General features: G+C 38.1%; 1 protein-coding gene and 1 pseudogene across 2 annotated transcripts in view; one reads left to right on the forward strand and one right to left on the reverse strand.

The window, feature by feature from the left end:
* Positions 1–19,596, forward strand: part of MED13L (mediator complex subunit 13L) — a 364,465-nt gene that overhangs the window by 68,080 nt on the left and 276,789 nt on the right. The window lies entirely within an intron of this gene.
* LOC120386274 lies at positions 4,814–5,928 on the reverse strand (annotated as a pseudogene).

A 19,596-nucleotide genomic window follows, 5' to 3' on the forward strand; every position in this document is an offset into this window, starting at 1 on the left:
CTTTGAAAGAAAAAAAAAAGCTTTTGTCTGAAAATCTGAGTAAAATTTAATTATCATTCATGCTCAATTCTCCCTCTCTGATTTTGGAGAGATTCAGAAAATATTTTACTGGATATTTTTAATTAGCTTTTACTAGGGGCTAGGATTGGAGGGTGAGTGGGAGAAAGGTGTGGCAATTAGGGAGAAAAATTCCTTGCCTGCCTGATGATTACCACTTCACACTTTAAAAATGAACAAGCCTTGAAATGGTGACACTGTCAGTCTTATTTTCCTGTAATAGAGGGGTGCCTCTCCTCTGGATGAGTCAAATCTTTAATAGCATGAGAATTCTTGTCTGGTTTTGTCCTGGAATCATGGACTTTGAGTAGTGAGCCATTGAGAGAGAGATCCTCAGAAAACAAGAGATACAGATAAACAGTGTTATTTTTATACTTAATAGCTGTTTGGGACTAGGCCTCATTGCCATTGGGAGATTTCTCTCTGCCTGACGTATTTTATTGATTTCTCTCTGGCTACTTCTAAACAATAATTTTCAGAGTTGATTTCTATCCTGTAACTGAAAGATAATCTAGAAAAGCAAACTTTGATGTTGGAATGTAACAATAGCCAAATGGCAGATATTACCAAAAACACTTCACATGGGAGATTTCTCCTCAACAACTTTGTGAAATTACTCAGTTGGATACTCTGCTATTTTCTCAATATGCTTCTGCGAAACAAAGGATAAAGATTTCCATCAGGTATACATAATGTAAGTTTTAAAAAAAAAAAGTACTGCTCTCTGTACCTGATTGAGAGAGTGTTTTGGATCAAAAGGGAAAATAATTAATGCAGTCTCCAATCTTTCACCACTACATGCATTCATACTTCTGGTATATGGGGTTTATCAGTGAATATAGTTGGTTTTTCCTTTCAGAATCAAAATGTTGGCAAGTCTGTGATTATAGTCTCTTTGAAAGTTTTTTATTCAGTTTTCTTTTAATGAGTCAGTACAGTTAACTTTCTGTTTTTACTTGTACTATATAATGAACATAATGCACTGAACAAAAGTTGGAAATAAATTCCTGAATCTAAAAAAGGGGAAAATACAAGATCTGAAGGAGAGTTATATTACTTATAAATGGGACAATCAACCTGAAAAAATTGGGTCTTACACTGAAGTATTGTATTTAAAAGATATATTGGAAGAAATAGCTGTTTTTATTTTAGATTTTCACCTAAATTTAGTTGATTTGGCTTAATTAACTCATGATTAGCTGACAGAAAACCAGAGACTTGAGTTGTTGATGCAGGTGGCTATTTGATATTTGGATGGGCAGCTTTTTATAAATCTCAGTGAAACACTATACTACTTTAACTGGGTAAACAATATAGGAATGTAGAAGTATCTGCAAACTGATCAAGATTGCATGATTCATTATTACATTAGTTTAGAATCTCTTTATTGTTCAAATTGCTTTGCAGTTTTCTGTCGTCATTTCTTTGTTTTAATGGGATTAAATAATTATGCCTACAATTTCTCACTGGTAACTGGTTTGATAAAAGCAGTTTGTAAATTCTAGCCTTCACTATTCTAGGAAAAAAGTGCTTTGATTGTGTTGCAATTTTCAAATCTCAGTTCATATATTTAGATGGTCTACTAAGGGAAGTGGGAATATGGAAGCAAATTATAAATACTGAGCTCAGAGCTTTCCCTTGAGAATGTATGTAGAAGAAAGTAGAATTTAGATTGAAGCAGAGAAAGAAATGTTAAAACAGCTACCTAGACAAATTATTTTATAGCAAAATTAGGTATATGTCAGGTAACGTTGAATTTCCCGTCTTTTAGCATGTTAACTTAAAGGCATCAGTTGAGGATTACTAAATATTGTTTTGGAGCCTAGTTACTGTGAATGTTACAGTGCTGAATATATTTAAGCTTTTTCAAATGTTACATTATGAAGGCCTATTGGTACTTGTAACTTGGTTACTAATATCTTTGTTACAAGGCATAATTTTGTAATGTTTAAAAATGAAAGTGGGGTGCTGGAGGTTGTAACCTATTTTTTTTTATAGAAAATGTGTAGACTGTCCAATACAGGGACTATCATTTTTTCCCTTTTATCAAGGGAATCTGCTGGACACTCGGGCTTGAAAATGCTCTGCTTTCCTACTGTTTCCTAATATGAGGCTAGCAAGGAGTTTTTTTCATTATCTGCTGCAGTACTCACTCAAATTAAATGCTGTTTCTTGCTATTTAACATACACCTCTACCTCGATATGATGTTGTCCTTGGGAGCCAAAAAATCTTACAGCGTTATATCGAACTTGATTTGATCCGCCGGAACGTGCAGCCCCATCCCCCCAGAGTGCCATTTTACCGTGTTATATCCGAATTCGTGTTATATCGGGTGGCGTTATAACGGGGTAGAGGTGTAGTATAATTTTGAATATGGCATTTCCTATCACAGCAATTTACTAAACTTTCTCATTACCGAGATGTGGATGCTTCTGCATGTGATGATAGTTCATATTTAACAAAATATCTGCTAAGTATTTGACCCGCCTGGATACATGACGCTTATAGTGTACTGCACTGTCATGAGGCCAAGATGTACTGAGTATATAAGATAAGGACACAGTCATCTTGAGCACAAACTAGAGGAACATTTATAAGTTTTTTACAAAAACATTTAGCATTTTACACCTCTTAAAAGCACTCTCATAGATTGCTCTGACAAATGACTTTCATGCATTTAAGAGGGCACAATGTGGTGGAACCTGTTGTTGCTGGTTTGCTGCCTAGGCATCTTTAATTTTTGGCTGACCCGTCCTGTCCCCTGCTCTTCCACCCACCCCACCTTGCAGGAGGCACCTTGTGACTCCTTTGCTTTTAACTTTTTTCCTGTAGTTTTGTGCTTATGTTGTCTTTGCTTCTGTCCTGGAAAATACCCCTTAAACCCAAAATTGGGTTTGTATGGGCTGTGATAACCAGGTAGTGTTTGCAGAGTGGGTGGGTTTCTGGCCTCACAAAGGCCAGGGGCAGGAGCCGCTGGATATACTTATTCTTGAATTCAGTGGCTCTGGCATACCGTATAAATACTGTAAAGAGTTTCTGGATGCTATTCCAGCATATAAAATGGAGTAGCCACAGTGAAGGCAAGAGGCCTGTACTACTGGCCTTTAGATGAAGAAGGTGAAATCTATCTCCCCTGCATTTAATCCACTAAAAACACAGTTAGGCAGGCTTTACACTGGTGAAGTGTCACTTATATTGATTAAAATTATGATAATCAAACTTTCTGATGTATTTAAATATTTTGGATATTATTGGTAATTTTATATTCAAATTAGATTTTTGTCTGGTATCATTGGTGGGTGGAGACTTTTTTTTCTTTTTAAACATTTGTGAAGAGAACATCGCAGTATTCTGACGGTTCTTATATCTTAAAAAAAAATAAAGTTAACAGTTAGGAAAATACTTTGAGTACTGAATTTTTGGCAAGTACCAGAAAGCACAGAGTGTACTGGACTGTAAATATTGCAGTGTTAGCACAAATTGTCTGATGTAAAAAGCATGTTTTTGTTGTAAACATTGGCTGGTTCAGCAGGTTGTTGGTTTTACAGAAGTGCACTAAACAATATTGCACTAGAGTAATATTAAATATTTGTCTTTCAATGTGTGTTGTCTCCAAAAAAAAAATTGAAGTTGTTGAATGTAGGTAACAAATGAACTGAACTACTTTATTTCTGTGTTGAAAAGACAAAACAGACCTTCTAGTTTTTATATATCCTGCTTTGGATTAATATTTTTTTTTGTTTATAACTGTTCTTTAATATTATTCCTTGCATAAAATAAAGTATGCTTCTGTACATTTCTTTTGATTTGTTTTTAAATAAGCTATAATTTCTCTTCATCTTAAATGTTATGTTCATTTTAGCATTGGCACTCTGCTGTGTATGACATTGAAGTGTTTCAAGTGACTGTAATCACAACAGCACTTGGAAAAGTAGCAACTTAAGTAAACGTTTTCCAGAAATTTAAAGCAGTGTGTAAAGTTTAAATATTTCCAAAATTTAAGTGTTTTTATACAGAACACTTTTAATCCACTGAATGAGAAGATTGTATTTTTGCAGTGTATTGTCTTACAGTCATAATTTTGTGACTGTACCTTAATGTCTTGGATATGTGGATATAGAATAGTGCACACAAATTTAGATGTATATTTGTGAATAAACCGATAATATATTATGTCATAATCAGAATTTACAATGTTCTCACTATATAATATGATTTATATATTTTTTGAATTTGTTTTAAACCTTGTCTATCCCTTCCCTAACCCTTCCTTTGTCTGTTATCTTCATTTTCTATACTTGTCTGATATACAATACAAACTGTTTGGGGCTTCTTTTTTTCTGAGTGCATCTTTTTATCTTGTAGCATGCCATGCTAAATTATGACACTATATACATAATATCCAATCTAATATGTGCTTTTATATATACGTGTGTGATAAGTAACCATATTTCTGTCATGCATTTTGGTTAATTTAGTGTTAAGGTGATAGTATCTGAGCTCTCTTATGTGATATATAAATGTATGGAATACCACATTACATTGATATGATGTAAATACTGATGTCTATCGGTTGAAAAGGAAAGTATAATTGTATTGTTATTGTTAATGAATATTATAAATGTCTTGTAATTAAAAAAAATCTGAAAATACACAGTCTCTGTTAAGTTTGCATTTTGCCATGAAAAACTGTGTTTTGGGGAAAAGTAGCTTGTAATAAGTATAGGCTATATGTCTTTATGTAATATTACACAATTAAAAGCATTTGTGGACTATATATGATCCAGCTTCATCATATTCTTGTTTGCAGAACCATGTCTGCTGGAAAGTAAATAAGGAAGCCAGAGTATTAAAGTTCTGGTGGAGCAGTAGTTTTAATTTTCAGTTTGCTGGGATTTATAGCAGTAATCTTTCTTCATTTTGTCCACTATGTCAAGATACATAGTAGTTCCTCTAGAAAGGACATTAAGAAAGACCTGTATGCCAATAATGTCAGTATCTCATTTCATTATGCTGTTGTAGGTTGGTTTGTGAATTCAGTCAGATTTCATCTCATAGTAATAAAAGAGAGCTGGAAGAATGTTGGGGGAGGGGAAGGGAATGCTCATTACCAGTGAAGTCCATCTGATGACATGTAACTCTTTCCTAGGGAAGATGAAGCAGTAGCTGTAGCCATTTTGTTCTCAAAGTCCTATGCCACGTAGCATAGCTTTTCCTTAATATCATGGACACTTTCTCTTCCGGCTGTAGTGACAAAGGAGTCACTATGTTTATTGACAATCTACATAGATAGGCACATTGGGACAGTTTTTTAACGGTTTTTTAAAGGCACCTAAAGAAGCAGATAAACATCTAGTTGGATTTTCAAAAATGCAATTTTGAAAATACCACTAGGTGTCTAAATACCTTAAAATCTGGCGAGTTATGGATAACACCATCTCTTGAATCCAATACAGTACAAGTAATACAGTCTGAAGCATACAAAGTACTGCTTGAATTGCAACATAGAAAGCTGGGAGTTTAAAAGTTTCAAACATTAATTGTGTCATCTTTTCGTGGTCTGCCTTGGAATTCAGAGGAGCGTCAGGTAACAGCGTGGGCTGTTCCTCAGGCACAACATGAAGCTCATTGTAGGTGTGATACTATTTTTTTTTTCCATTTCATCCCAGTGTGTAAATATGCCATCTTCAATAGGGTATTATAAAGTAAGAGTACCTGTTTTTGGTCTGGGCTTCATCACTTACATAGGAATCCTTATGCCCTATACCAACCAGGATACGGTGGTCATATGGGAGGCCTATAGTAGCTGGGGATACTGCTGTTGAAGCATCATCACCAGCAAAGCTTGCATTTGCAAGACCCAGGACCATTATCACAGCCTAGAGAAGCACTTTGTTTTCACACATGGTAGCTATTTCTTCTTTTAGACTTAGAAAGAGATGGCTGCTTAGATATGTGAGAGGTGGCTGCTGCTGCTCTTGGGTGTTTAGTTTAGTGAATTATTATTCTTGTTGTCCTCTCCTCCTCCTTCTTCTTCTTCTTCGAGTGCTTGCTCATGTCCATTCCATTGTAGGTGTGTGTGCTCACCACATGCACTGGTGCTGGAAGTTTTCCCCTCAGTGATATCGGTAAGGGACCAGCTCTGGCGCCCTCTGGAGTGGTGCGCGTATGCACCGGTATAAGGGGTGCCACTGGCTCCCCCCTCCCTCAGTTTCTTCTTACTGTGAGTGGCCATGCTGGAACGTCTCTTTGCCTCGACAAGCTTTCCTATATCAACTGTGCCTAGTAGCAAATTTGTTTTATATCGTTTTTTAAAAGTTGTATAGTTAATAGTTCCATTAGTGTTAAGTTAGAATTAGTTAGTCCCGTATGGGACTTAGCCTAGGGCAGGACATGCCTCAGCCTCTGGATGTGGGTTCGCTTACCTGCCAGAGTTCCTGGCATCAGTCCCCAGATCTAGGCAGCATTCCTCGGGGTTCCGCTGTCGATCACTGGTGGTCTGGCACAGACCTGCAGAGGCGGGTCACCAGAGCCCTGGTGCCAGGAGCATTTGAGTCGGTCTCCCAGTCCTTGGCACTGCTCCGGAGGAGTGAGATGCCTGTCTCCGGAGCCCCATCACTGGTCTCCGGATCCTGGGTATGGATCACCACGGGCATGTTGACTGTCTCTGACACGTCGATCCTCTTGCTCCTGTTCCTGGTCTACGGAGCAGCACTGCTCTCTTAGTGTGGGGTGTCGATCGCTGGGGTACCATCACTGATCCGCCGAACACTGCCGGTGGTCACCAGAGTTGTGGCACCGAGAGCCATTATTCCAGTACAATTCCATTATTCCAGTACATTATTCCAGTACCTCAATGGAGGTCCACAGAGAGAGCTGATAGGAATGTGGTAGACAGGCAGCCTTGGTACCGTCCCCCAGACAAGTCTCTCCCTCCTTGGGCTTTGACAGCAAGGAGGAAGACCTGCTCGCAAGCCCAGGCCATCCACTGGGGACATCAGTCTTCCCCTCTGTGCCACCAGGGACTGCATGGCCCCAATCTCACCTCACTCCACCTCACAGCTTGGATGCTGCATGGTTGGATCCAGAGGAACAAGCCTGCTCTAGTCAGGTACAGCAGGCTCTCTTGGAGAGCAGAAAGCCTTCCACCAGAGCAACTGACATGACAAAGTGGAAGCATTTCTCCTGCTGGGTAGCGGAGCGGAGTATCTCCCTGACCCAGTTGTCTCTGTAGTCCATTCTGGATTACTTGCTTCACTTAAAGCAGCAGGGCCTGGCCGTCTGTTCGATCAAGGTGGCAGCCTATATCAGCCTTCCACTCTTGTGTTCAGGGTACATCTGTATTCTCTCATGACAATTAGGTTCCTGAAAGGCTTTGAAAGACTTTTTCCGCCAGTCTGGGACCTGGTTCCAATGGGACCTCAGCCTGGCCCCGCCAGCTCACGGGCTCGTGCTTTGAGGCTTTGGCTTCTTGTTCCTGTAACTGTCTTTTTTTCCACCAAAGTTTGAGAAAGTTTTGTAAATCTTCATCCATTTATTATTTTCCCCCATATTTGGTGCTCTAGGCCAGTGATACTCAATTAGATCTACACGTGGGCCAATTTGAGAATTTTATGACAAGGCCATTTGGGCAGAAGGCTGACAAAAAATTTTTTTTTAAAAAGTCAGCCACCACTAAATAAAGACCTTGCTTGCAATATAAGTATTAGTGGTTCTATCTTTGTTGACATTGTGATGTTTACTCCCACTCACTTTCATTTTTGGTTCCATTTCTATCACTAATGAAAAAAATTGGCAGTGTTCTAGCTGAATCATAGACCATGCTATTGCAGGAACTTAAGATCCAGTAAACTTAATTTGTGCTGGGGCTTACCAGGGCTGAGCCCCGGCTCCTCTTTCATTACAAATTAAGCACTGCCAGTAAGTAAGTTACTTACTAAGGAAGTCATAGGCAAATGATAGGCAGAGCATCACTGTGAATTTAATTATAAACTTTTTTAAAGTTCAGCTGGAGGGCCACACATGAAGCCTTGGTGGGCCACATTTCGTCCACAGGCCTCCTATTGAGTATATCTGCTCTAGGCTCTTCCTAATTCATGCAGATAGATTCTTGGTTGTTTCTGTTCCCTTCCCAACCTTTAAAGGCAAGCTCAATTTCAGTACAATGAAGTCAGTCAGATCTGTATATAGAGTGAATGATGGTGACAGATTTTCCTGTAAGACAGCTGAGGAAGAGGAACATGTAATATCCATGCCTATTATCATATGTGAGTAAAATTAACACACATTCATTTTCTGAAGCAAGCATTAATCTTGTAATGCCCATCCATGGCAACTTTTTTTTTTGTGGGTGAAGGAAATTAATTATTTTTTTTTAACATTAACAGCCCTTAAATGATCAAACAGTTTTTATCCTTTCCTCTCCAAATGGCTTTGGTTAGTGTTTTAAAATAAATGTTTCCTTTTAGTAAGTATGCATGCATTTATTTAAGTATTTGAAAGATTGTGCAAGTTTTAACATGCTAAGAAAATACTGTGTAACGCTAGAAGAAATAAGTAATAGTTGTACTATAATTATGATAAAACATTACTTTGCAGTTCAATCTGGTGGCCTAAGAGCAACACCCTGCACTGTTATGCAGGAAACTGTTTCTGTCACCAGTCCTTGCTCCCTGGATAGGGATGCTGTGAAGGTAGAATGCTCTGCAAACAGAGGGGATGAAAGTAGAGAAGGAAGCTCCTTGTGGATCTTACCAATTACCTCACCTGCCAACTAAAAGAAGCAAGTCTTCAAAGGAAATTCTTTCCTGAGCTGAAAGAATATTGTTTGTGATGCAAGGTCTTAAGGGTGAGAGTATAAGGCCAACATTGGAGAAAAATGTAAACTCTTCAGCCCTTCCACAAATCTTCCCTTATGGTTTGCTTTCTCTTGCATGCTTATTTTCTTGAGCATGTGATATACTTGCACTCTCCTTGGGAAAATGTTTAAAACAAGAAATATTTTGAGATGTTAATTGTATGTTAAGTCTAATTACTTCCTTTTTAAATGAACTTGAACAACACAATCCAGGATTTTGCTCAGGGAAAAAAAATAAACCTCTCTTGAGCATTGAACAATGTTAGGGGCATGTGGATATACTGTGAACATGATGACTTTTTTTTTTTTTTGCACAGGTATTGCAAACTCTTTTTTTTTTTTAAAAAGCACATATTGTGACAACTGCTGTCTGGTCAGTCTATGAATCAGTGCTTTTTTGCACAGAAATGGTTTTTAACTGAGTCCTCACTATAAGAGCACATTGAAACAAGAAACAGATTAATTTTAATTTTTGTTGTCGTAGACATGATAATAACTTACTGGCAGCAGTTTATGCTGTAGTTATTATTTAAGTTGGATCATTGGTATTTTTAAGTTTTAGAACTTTGTACCTAGTGGTGTTGCTTACGTCAATAAGAGTCTTAAAGCTGTATGATTTAAATTCCTTAATTCTTTGTCAGTTTTTTATTGACTTTGATATACTCAGAAAAAAATGAAATGTTGCATTATATTTGATTATATTTGTTGATATAGATTACATGAAAATGCTTACATAAAGAAAAGTAATAACAGGTAGTATGAAAGGTTTTGGAAGCGAAAATGTCTAAGGTAGTTTCGTGCTAGGGAACACTTTCTGAGATCCAAACAGGAGGAAACGTGCAAAATATAGATATTTTTGCTACAGAATACTCCTTCGTGTTTTGATACTGTAAATGTCATTGAAGTGTCTGGTTTGCTGGTCTAAAGTATGTATATAGAAATACTGTACTCAAAGCTGTGACAAATCCAAAGAGCCTATGATTCTGAAAAATAGCTGGGCTGTTCAACAAAACTGCAGACAGCTGTTCACTTGTATTACTGCAAAGGTCTTGACAAAACTGAGAAGAATAGAATTTTTTCTCTGTTATTTTAGGGAGGTAGGATCTGACGTTCACACTAGCCTGTAAAAGTCATCCCATTGCAATTATATACAAGTATGTAGAGGAATAGGATGTTTTTCACTTAACCACTTTTCAGCTTTTTTCTAAGCATTATTTAGTGTATAATGAGGATATAGCAGGATGCTTTTTATTTTTCAGGTTGCTGTTCTGATTGCTATAGCAACAGCTCTGAAGAAAAATTGCTTAAATTTAATGGCACACCGAGTAGTTGTTTCAGAGCACAAATCTTGTGATTTTGAAATTGCAAATGGATTTTGATTTCAGGATGAAAATAATGTCCTTCATATGCCCCCCTTTATTGCTATGAGTTTGTTTTTCATAAGGCACTTGCAGTTTTAGGAATTACATTACACTCCTATCATTTTAGGTATTTTGCTTTTTGCCATGTATGTGCAGCTGTACTTATATAAATTAGTTTACTCTACACCAGGACTTAAACCCTTTAGTCCTTTCATTGATAGTTATGGCTAAGAAAGGACTGTAGGATTTTTACCCAGATTTGTTTTGATGCTCACTTTTTGTGTTATACAAAATGAACAAATGATATTGGGTTGTAGAAACAGAAAAAGTATGTGGTCTTACTTGCAGACAGATGCTGTATTTACAGAGCCCTTAGAAATATTTAGTTTTTTTCCTATTTCACTTCTGCTATTGAACGTCATAGCCAAGAGTACTACTCTGAAGGTACAGACAGAAAGAAGGGGTCCATTAGCTGCAGCAAGTAGAAGCACTGAGAGACTGGCTGGTGGTATTCTTTAATTTTTGTTGTCCTGTCTGACATTCATAAAAGCTCCTGATAAATACTATGAAGTAGTCTATTTTTGTACTTTGTTAGACCTTTCTCAGCTATAAAAGCATAAGTACGATCTCTGATGTTTTCAGTGCATCTTTTGCTAAAGGTTTTATTGCCACCATGTTTTACCCACAACTGCCTGTAGTTCTCTTGAATTGCAAATCTATTTAGGTTATGCAGTAAGTGGCAGTTTCAGTCCTCTCAAAGAGAACTTATTTGGATAAAAATAAATCTAAATTTTAAAGATCTGATGAACAGGGAGGAATTGAAACTTCTTCACAAAAGAATGAAACAGAAGCAGTCTTCTCTATAGAGTAGAGAAACAGGCATGGGAATGCGAAAAACTGGAATCAGAGACAAAGTGATGAGATAAATCAGAATAAGCTTTTGTAACATGAGCATGTTGTGACTTTATGAATGTGTATGTATGTACACATATGTATGAAAGAAAATACATAAATGTGGTATATTAAATTTCAAGTGTCCATGCTAAAATAGCTCTTACAAAATATGCCGATATAACTGATGCTGTTAAAGTTACTGTGAAAGCTTTATAACACTTTATTAGGCAGGAATCTGCCTTTCTGGAAGGATCTCTCTTTAGTGGAAATTATTTTAAACCTTCCAGATATGCTATTGCTGCATCCAAGTTTGTTTTCTTTCTGAATTGCATAAAACTTTTGAATGTGTCTAACCTTATGTGTGTAATCTAGATAGAAGTGTGTATAAAATTGTATTTTAAATTAGCATAATAAAAGATTGCTTCGAGTTGCTTCCTTTTATATGAAACTTACCGATACACTCCTTAAGATTTCCAGCCAGGTCCATGGCAACCAGTGCAATAGCCAGAAGACCGCTATGAATACATATTTGGAAAGTAGATTTCCAACCAGATCCTCATGTGACTTCATTCATGTATTCAGAATTTAAAAATAACCAGTAACTGGAGTCTTTGGGGGGAAAAAAAAGTAAATTTCTACCTTATATAGAAAAGCAAATTAGAGAGTTTTAGGCCTTACAGCGAAGAGAAATTTCTTTTGTGGCCTTCATTCTTCCACACAACCAAGAAGAGATTCTGGATTTGGAAGTGGAAAATGGAACCATAATTGTAAAGGAGAAAAATATAGAAATGACTGTTCCAATCAGTCTTTCCATTAACAAAACTTAAGGTGCTTCCTTGAATTCTGTTAAAGACAAGAACATGGCATGTGTTACTATCATCTCTAAATTCAAGGGTAATTTACAATATAAAGATTTAAGGTGAAAATTCCACATACCGACCTCTTCTTTTTGAAACAAGAAACAACGGAGTTAGCACAATATCAACATGTCGTAAGGCTGGACAGAATATTGATGATGTGAGTCAGTATTAGTGAGGTAGTCTCATTTAGGTTATGTGATAATCCAAAGGAAATTCTCTGTCAGAGAGAATTAAGGTCATATTGATTGACACTGACCTGAAGGACTTGGTGCACAATAATGTATCTTCTTAATAGTGGACAGCACAATGGTATACAGAAATAGAAGAACAAGGCCTGCTGGTCTGCACACAGACCTTTAATTTTCACACAACAGGCAGAGAAAAACATGCACCTCAAGGGCACACAAAACTTAACCTAGTATTTGGCACTTTCCAATAATTAACAATCAACATAGAAAAGCCGGTAAGTAAATTATCAGGGCATATTAATTGTGCAGAAAGGAAATGCATCAGCTAGATAACTTGGTCTTTCGAATTCATATACTCAGGATTTGCACATATGTAGATATATTGGCATCAAAACATAATTGCAAGAAATGGCTCTTTTAAAGACAAAATTAATATATCAGAGTTATCAATGGATGCATTATTGTAAGTGTGTTCAGAACCAGAATTTACTTCAATTTCCACCCATCATTTCACTAGTAGCAAAAGGTATCGAGAAAAAAAAGAGTGGGAAAAAAAGTAACAAAAGTTCTTCAAGTAGTGTCCCTCTGGGTGCTCCACTTCAGGTGTGCATGCTCCCCAGGCACCTTTGGTAGCAAAATCTGTTCACCCTATGCATGCACTCCAGATACCCTCATGCTCTATACTAAGGATATATAGACTAATCCACCCTCAGTTCCTTCTCAGCTGCACTTTGGCCTGAGACAGGGTGTCAAGTGTGTCCACTTTATTTTTAGGCATAGTTAGCTTCAGATATAGATATTCTGTTTGTTTGGGGGGGGGAGGGGGGCGTCTGTTTGTTTTCCCGCCCTTTTTACGTTCGCTGCTTGAGGGGTTATTCTGTACATCAACACTTCTGGGCTATGCCAGGCTTTAAACATTGTTTTTTCCTTTCTGACTGGAGTAGCTTCGTGGAAGGATACTCACAGTCCCTTCGTTGCTTGGGAGACATCCATACGCAACCCAAGTGTAAGAGCTGCATCTCATTTAAAAGCAGATCTTGGAAAAACAGAAAAATAAATTTTAGATTGATGATAGTGAGTACTGAAACCGGCTCAGATAACACCCCCGTACAGTGTCCAAGCACAGGTAAGGCTGTAATGCTTCCATCAGCATCCATAGCAGATGATTTTAGACAATTTCAGGATCTAATGGAGCTCCTTGTAGATATGCTTTAAATTCCTTTAGAAGAGGTTCAGGACTCTCATCCTAAACTCCTGGGAGTTTACACACTACAGCTTCTGCATAAGTTGCCCTCCTGGAAATGATGCTTTGTTGAAGCCTACTAATACCATCTGGTAGACTACAGCTATGGCACTCCTATCTTTAAGCATGCTGACAAAAAATATGCTCCAGTCAAGAACTCAGAATTTTTATTTTCATACTCATCACTGAATTCCTTAGTGATAGTAACAGTTAATGAGCATGGTAGACAATATCATTCAAAGTCTAAATTTTATAACTAGGACCAGAAGCAACTCAGTATCTTCAGTAGCAAGAGTTATTCCTCAGTGACTTTATAATTCAGAATTGCTAATTACCTAGCGCTGATGTAAAAATATGGCTACACTAATTATAATAAACTTAATAGCTTTAAACGGAATGCATTGTGAACAGTTTAAGGCCATCATAACTGAACATCAGATTTTGGCAAGAACATCATTCATTACAGGCTTCCTTAGATGCAGCCGATATTGTTGTACACTCCATTTCCACTGTGACCATGATATAACGAGCCTCTTGACTCCAGTTGTCGGGTTTCTCTGGGGAAGTACAGAGCACTGTTGAGGACTTTCCTTTTGATGGTCTCAAGCAATTCTGAGTCTATTAATGAGTCTCTTTATACTGTGAAAGATTCAAAAGCCATGCTTAGGGATTTTCTCTCTCTCTCTCTCCCCCCCCCATCCCTATCTGCAAATAAAAGAAAATTTAGCAAGTCTGAAATGGCTGCGAGATCTCACCTGGTTTATTTAATGGTTTCTGAGAGCCTCCCATTTCCAACTGCATGGGAAAGAAAAACATCTGACCAATGGGTTTTTGGGGGTCATAATATCTGGTCATTCAGTCCATTTTACCTCCATTCCTCCCTCCTACCCCACTTCTCTGTTCCTTTTCAGCACCCGGTCTCATGATCAGTTGCTGAGAAAGGAAGTTCTCTCTTCTATGCATAGGAGCCATAGAACCAGTTCCAGTTCAGCACATGGGCAAGGGTTTCTGTTCCAATTTTGGTCTCCTTGCTGTTCCCCCTTTCCCTAAGGAAAAAAAAAGGGGGGGGATGGAGACCAGAATTAGGTCTCAAATGCGTAAACAACTCTGTGAAACTAGAGAAATTCAGGATGGTGACTCTTGCAGCTGTAATCCCTTTATTAGATTCCAGGGATTGGTTTGTGGCTCTCAGCCTTTCGGACACTCATTTTCATGTTGCAGATCCTCCACAACCTAAGTTTCTTTGTAAAATGTTCTCTGAATTTTCATACTAACCAGATCACTCATCTTCCAGTTTTTTTCTCCTGAATCAACATTAGACTAAGTGGGAAACTGCTTTCCATACCTTGGATGTCAGAGGAATGTTGTCCTATGTGGACAGATCCAAGCCATTTAGAAAGTCTCCATTGCGAACAAATACAAAGGATTCACATCTCTAACAAAGACTCTCAGATGGATCTCTGGGTGTATTATCTCATGGTTATCAATCTTCCTTTTTAGCGATCTCGCTCATTCTACAAAGTCTTAGTCTACTTCTGTGGTATTACTTGAGGATGTTTCCAAGAGTTGAAATACGCTAAGTTGTAACTTGGACTTCAATATATACTTTCTCCAAACACTCTGCATTGGTTCATGCCTCTAGATCATTTGCTTCACTTGGAAATACAATCCTGTCTTCAGTATTAGACTTGACTCCGAAGCTCCAATCAAAGGCACATGGGGAGCATGCACATCTGAAGTGGAGCACGCATAGGGACATGCATCTCGAACTCCAGTTACTACACAAGGTGATTAACCTCTCCTTTTAAATTCCACATTAGACCTGGCTTTGGAAAAAAACCTCCTTCATTTCTATCACAAAGAATAGACTTATTGAATCAGGGCTTGTATTAATGGATGTAGACTTTTGTGAGGCAGTATTTGACTCAGTAGTAGCTTGACTATTGAGCAGGAGCAGCTAAGTAAAAGAGGACATTTTAGTTGATCTCTCTGCTGCTGATCTCAAGAAAACTTCCTACAAAAATCTTCATTATGGGTTGGTACCTGCTTGACTCCAAACCTCCCCGTAAGGACTGAAGTATATTCTGCATGTATATACTAGTGTCCAGTTAGCTTTCTGAACAAAATTAAAAACCTTTGCCCGGGAAAGTGTTTCTAGCCTGAACCCTTGAGGAATGTGTATGCTGGGGAAATTTGAACAAATAGATTAGAACCAGCTCTAACAGTAGTTCATCTGAAGCTGCAGTATAGATTAGGCTCCAGTGTCTAGACTTTTTACATATATTTTTAGGGAAACCTGTTGAAAATTGAGTCTAAGCAAAATGTTTGCAAAAATGGCTCTGGTCACTGAAGCTTTTTCTACATTGTGACCCTGACCAATTTTAACAATGGTTCAGCTGGGACAAAATCAGAGGGCCCAGATAATCTTCATCCAAGAATATTAAAGGAACCGGCACATGAAATTGCAAGCTCATTAGCAAGAATTTTTAATGAATCAGTAAAATCAGGGGTTGTACCGTACGACTGGAGAATTGCTAACATAGTTCCTATTTTTAAGAAAGGGAAAAAGAGTGATCTGAGTAACTATAGGCCTGTTAGTTTGACATCTGTAGTATGTAAGGTCTTGGAAAAAATGTTGAAGGAGAAAGTAGTTAAGGACATTGAGGTCAATGATAATTGGGACAAAATACAACATGGTTTTACAAAAGGTAGATCGTGCCAAACCAACCTGATCTCCTTCTTTGAGAATGTAACAGATTTTTTTAGACAAAGGAAATGCGGTGGATCTAATTTACCTCGATTTCAGTAAGGCATTTGATATGGTTCCACATGGGGAATTATTAGTTAAATTGGAAAAGATGGGGATCAATATGAAAATTGAAAAGTGGATAAGGAACTGGTTAAAGGGGAGACTACAACGGGTCATACTGAAAGGTGAACTGTCAGGCTGGAAGGAGGTTACTAGTGGAGTTCCTCAGGGATCAGTTTTGGATCCAATCTTATTTAATCTTTTTATTACTGACCTTGGCACAAAAAGTGGGAATGTGCTAATAAAGTTTGCGGATGACACAAAGCTGGGAGGTATTGCTAACACAGAGAAGGACCGGGATATCATATAGGAAGATCTGGATGACCTTGTAAACTGGAGTAATAGTAATAGGATGAAATTTAATATTGAAAAGTGCAAGGTCATGCATTTAGGGATTAATAACAAGAATTTAATTATAAATTGGGGACGCATCAGTTGGAAGTAACAGAGGAGGAGAAGGACCTCGGAGTATTGGTTGATCACAGGATGACTATGAGCTGTGAATGTGATATGGCCGTTAAAAAAGCGAATGCGGTTTTAGGATGCATCAGGCGAGGTATTTCCAGCAAAGATAAGGAGGTGTTAGTACCGTTATACAAGGCACTGGTGAGACCTCATCTGGAATACTGTGTGCAGTTCTGGTCTCCCATGTTTAAGAAGGATGAATTCAAATGGGAACAGGTACAGAGAAGGGCTACTAGGATGAACTGAGGAATGAAAAACCTATCTTATGAAAGGAGACTCAAAGAGCTTGGCTTGTTTAGCCTAACCAAAAGAAGGTTGAGGGGGGATATGATTGCTCTTTATAAATATATCAGAGGGATAAATATTAGGGAGGGAGAGGAATTAAAGGTAATAATTGGAGATATACCAATCTCCTAGAACTGGAAGGGACCTTGAAAGGTCATCAAGTCCAGCCCCCTGCCTTCACTAGCAGGACCAATTTTTGCCCCAGATTCCTAAGTGGCCCCCTCAAGGATTGAACTCACAATCCTGGGTTTAGCAGGCCAATGCTTAAACCACTGAGCTATCCCTCCCCCCCAATTATTTAAGCTTAGTATCAATGTGGACACAAGAACAAATGGATATAAACTGGACACTAGGAAGTTTAGACTTGAAATTAGACGAAGGTTTCTAACCGTTAGCGGAGTGAAGTTCTGGAACAGCCTTCCAAGGGGAGTAGTGGGGGCAAAAGACATATCTGGCTTCAAGACTAAGCTTGATAAGTTTATGGAGGGGATGGTATGATGGGATAGCCTAATTTTGGCAATTAATTTGGCAATTGATCTTTGATTATCAGCAGGTAAGTATGCCCAGTGGTCTGTGATGGGATGTTAGATGGGGTGGTATCTGAGTTACTACAGAGAACTCTTTCCTGGGTGCTGGCTGGTGAGTCTTGCCCACATGCTCAGGGTTTAACTGATCACCATATTTGGGGTCGGGAAGGAATTTTCCTCCAGGGCAGATTGGCAGAGGCCCTGGAGGTTTTTCGCCTTCCTCTGCAGCATGGGGCATGGGTCACTTGCTGGAGAACTCTCTGCAGTTTGATGTCTTCAAACCACAATTTGAGGACTTCAGTAACTCAGACATAGGTTAGAGGTGTGTTACGGGAGTGGGTGGGTGAGATTCTGTGGCTTGCATTGTGCAGGAGGTCAGACTAGATGATCGTAATGGTCCCTTCTGAACTTAAAGTCTATGAGTCTATGAGCTGAACAGGTATTATGAACCAGTTTCAAATTGTTTGTGTATTTTCCTAGTTAAAGATAAGACTTTGTAGTTTTGTAGCAGATATTTTGCCTTCTTAAACCCAAAGCCTCTGATCAACAATGAAAGTAGAAATTCTTCTAGATTGAAGTAACATGTCTGTCTCCTTAATAGCAAAACTAAAGCTTCTTCCTCCTCATCCACTAGCCAGTGCTTGAGAGTGAATGCTTGAGTTTCAGGTAAGAAACGGGTACTGTTTGAGGAGAGATGGACTCAGAGGAAGCATCACTAGATCTTCATACCACATCTTGTTAGATAAGTCTGGAAATACTGAAATTGTCTCAGCATTGGCATTTTTCCATTTCAGTACAGTCTGGTGAGAAGGCAATATATGGAAATCTTGTCCCATGGAATAAAGAATGTGTCCATATTATATTCTGGGATCTTGGTACCTCCTATTGAGACTGGAATGTGGTAATTAATTCTAGAAGTAAACTGATACATGTATGACTGTCTGCATCTGCTGATATTCAGTAGAGCAGATGGGAATTATAGCTTCCATTATAGCCCCTTGTTTTTAGCTCATAACGTTCTGACACTTTCATCTGTGGGGCTGAAATTTTCCAGACCTTATGTCTGCCCAAACATGCTTTCTGTTTTTGTAAGGAAAGTTTGTGCAAAGCCTTCTCATTTAAAAAAAAAAAAAAAAAAAAAAGAAATTTCACCAAGTTTAACAGTATAAAACAAAGGTTTTACCTTCCATGTGATAGGTTTGTGTAGTTTGCATATGTCTTTCTACCCATGTTATCAGGGGCTTGAGCCTTCTATGGCCATTCTGGTGTCCCTCCGCTTGCTCACAGAAGGTAATATAGTAGAGTTGTCGAATTAAATTAGTACTGCATACTGGGATGAAAAAAAAGGTCAAATACTATAAGGATCTCCGCTCTCTGTCTTCTTTCAGGAATGTTGACATGGTGGTAGAGGTTTTTCAAAACAGGCTTCTGCCCTTTAAACAGATTAGGACAGAGAGGTACAATCCAGCCTGACACTACTCTCAGAGATTACCTGCAGCAGACTTTTTTTGGCCCAAAATTGTGTATAGATGTTACCACTGGTTCAGCTCAATCAATGGTAGGCATGGTAGTGTAATCAAAACTCGCTACAGTCTGTTGAAGGCAGCAGCATGTCATTTAACCCTGGGCAGAGCAGAATTATATCACACAGGGTTTACAGTGTCAGTGGCTGCTGGTGTCTTGTTTACATGAGAGTGGATTTGCACCACTGGTGTCAGTGAAGGGAAATTTAGGGCAAAAAAGCCTAGAGTAGCTTCATCATAGAGAAGTACATCATCACAACCATCCAATTTCGAACCTGAAATTTATGAACCCAGGAAGTTTATTAATTGCTTGTAAATTTTATTATACATGTTTCATGAAGTACCTTGAATTTTAAATTAAACCTTATATTTTATTTTATCTTCTAATAATTTTGACTTTAAGAGAATAGATTCTTACAATTCACCTTTTCTGTGTACAGTATCAAACTAAAATAGTGTTATTGAAATAGGAATATCTTAATAAAGAAATGCCTTTGACCATAGACATTGATTATTCACAAGAAGT

The sequence above is a fragment of the Mauremys reevesii genome, linkage group 18 (genome assembly GCF_016161935.1).
Source record: "Mauremys reevesii isolate NIE-2019 linkage group 18, ASM1616193v1, whole genome shotgun sequence".
NCBI classification, from domain to species: Eukaryota; Metazoa; Chordata; order Testudines; family Geoemydidae; genus Mauremys; species Mauremys reevesii.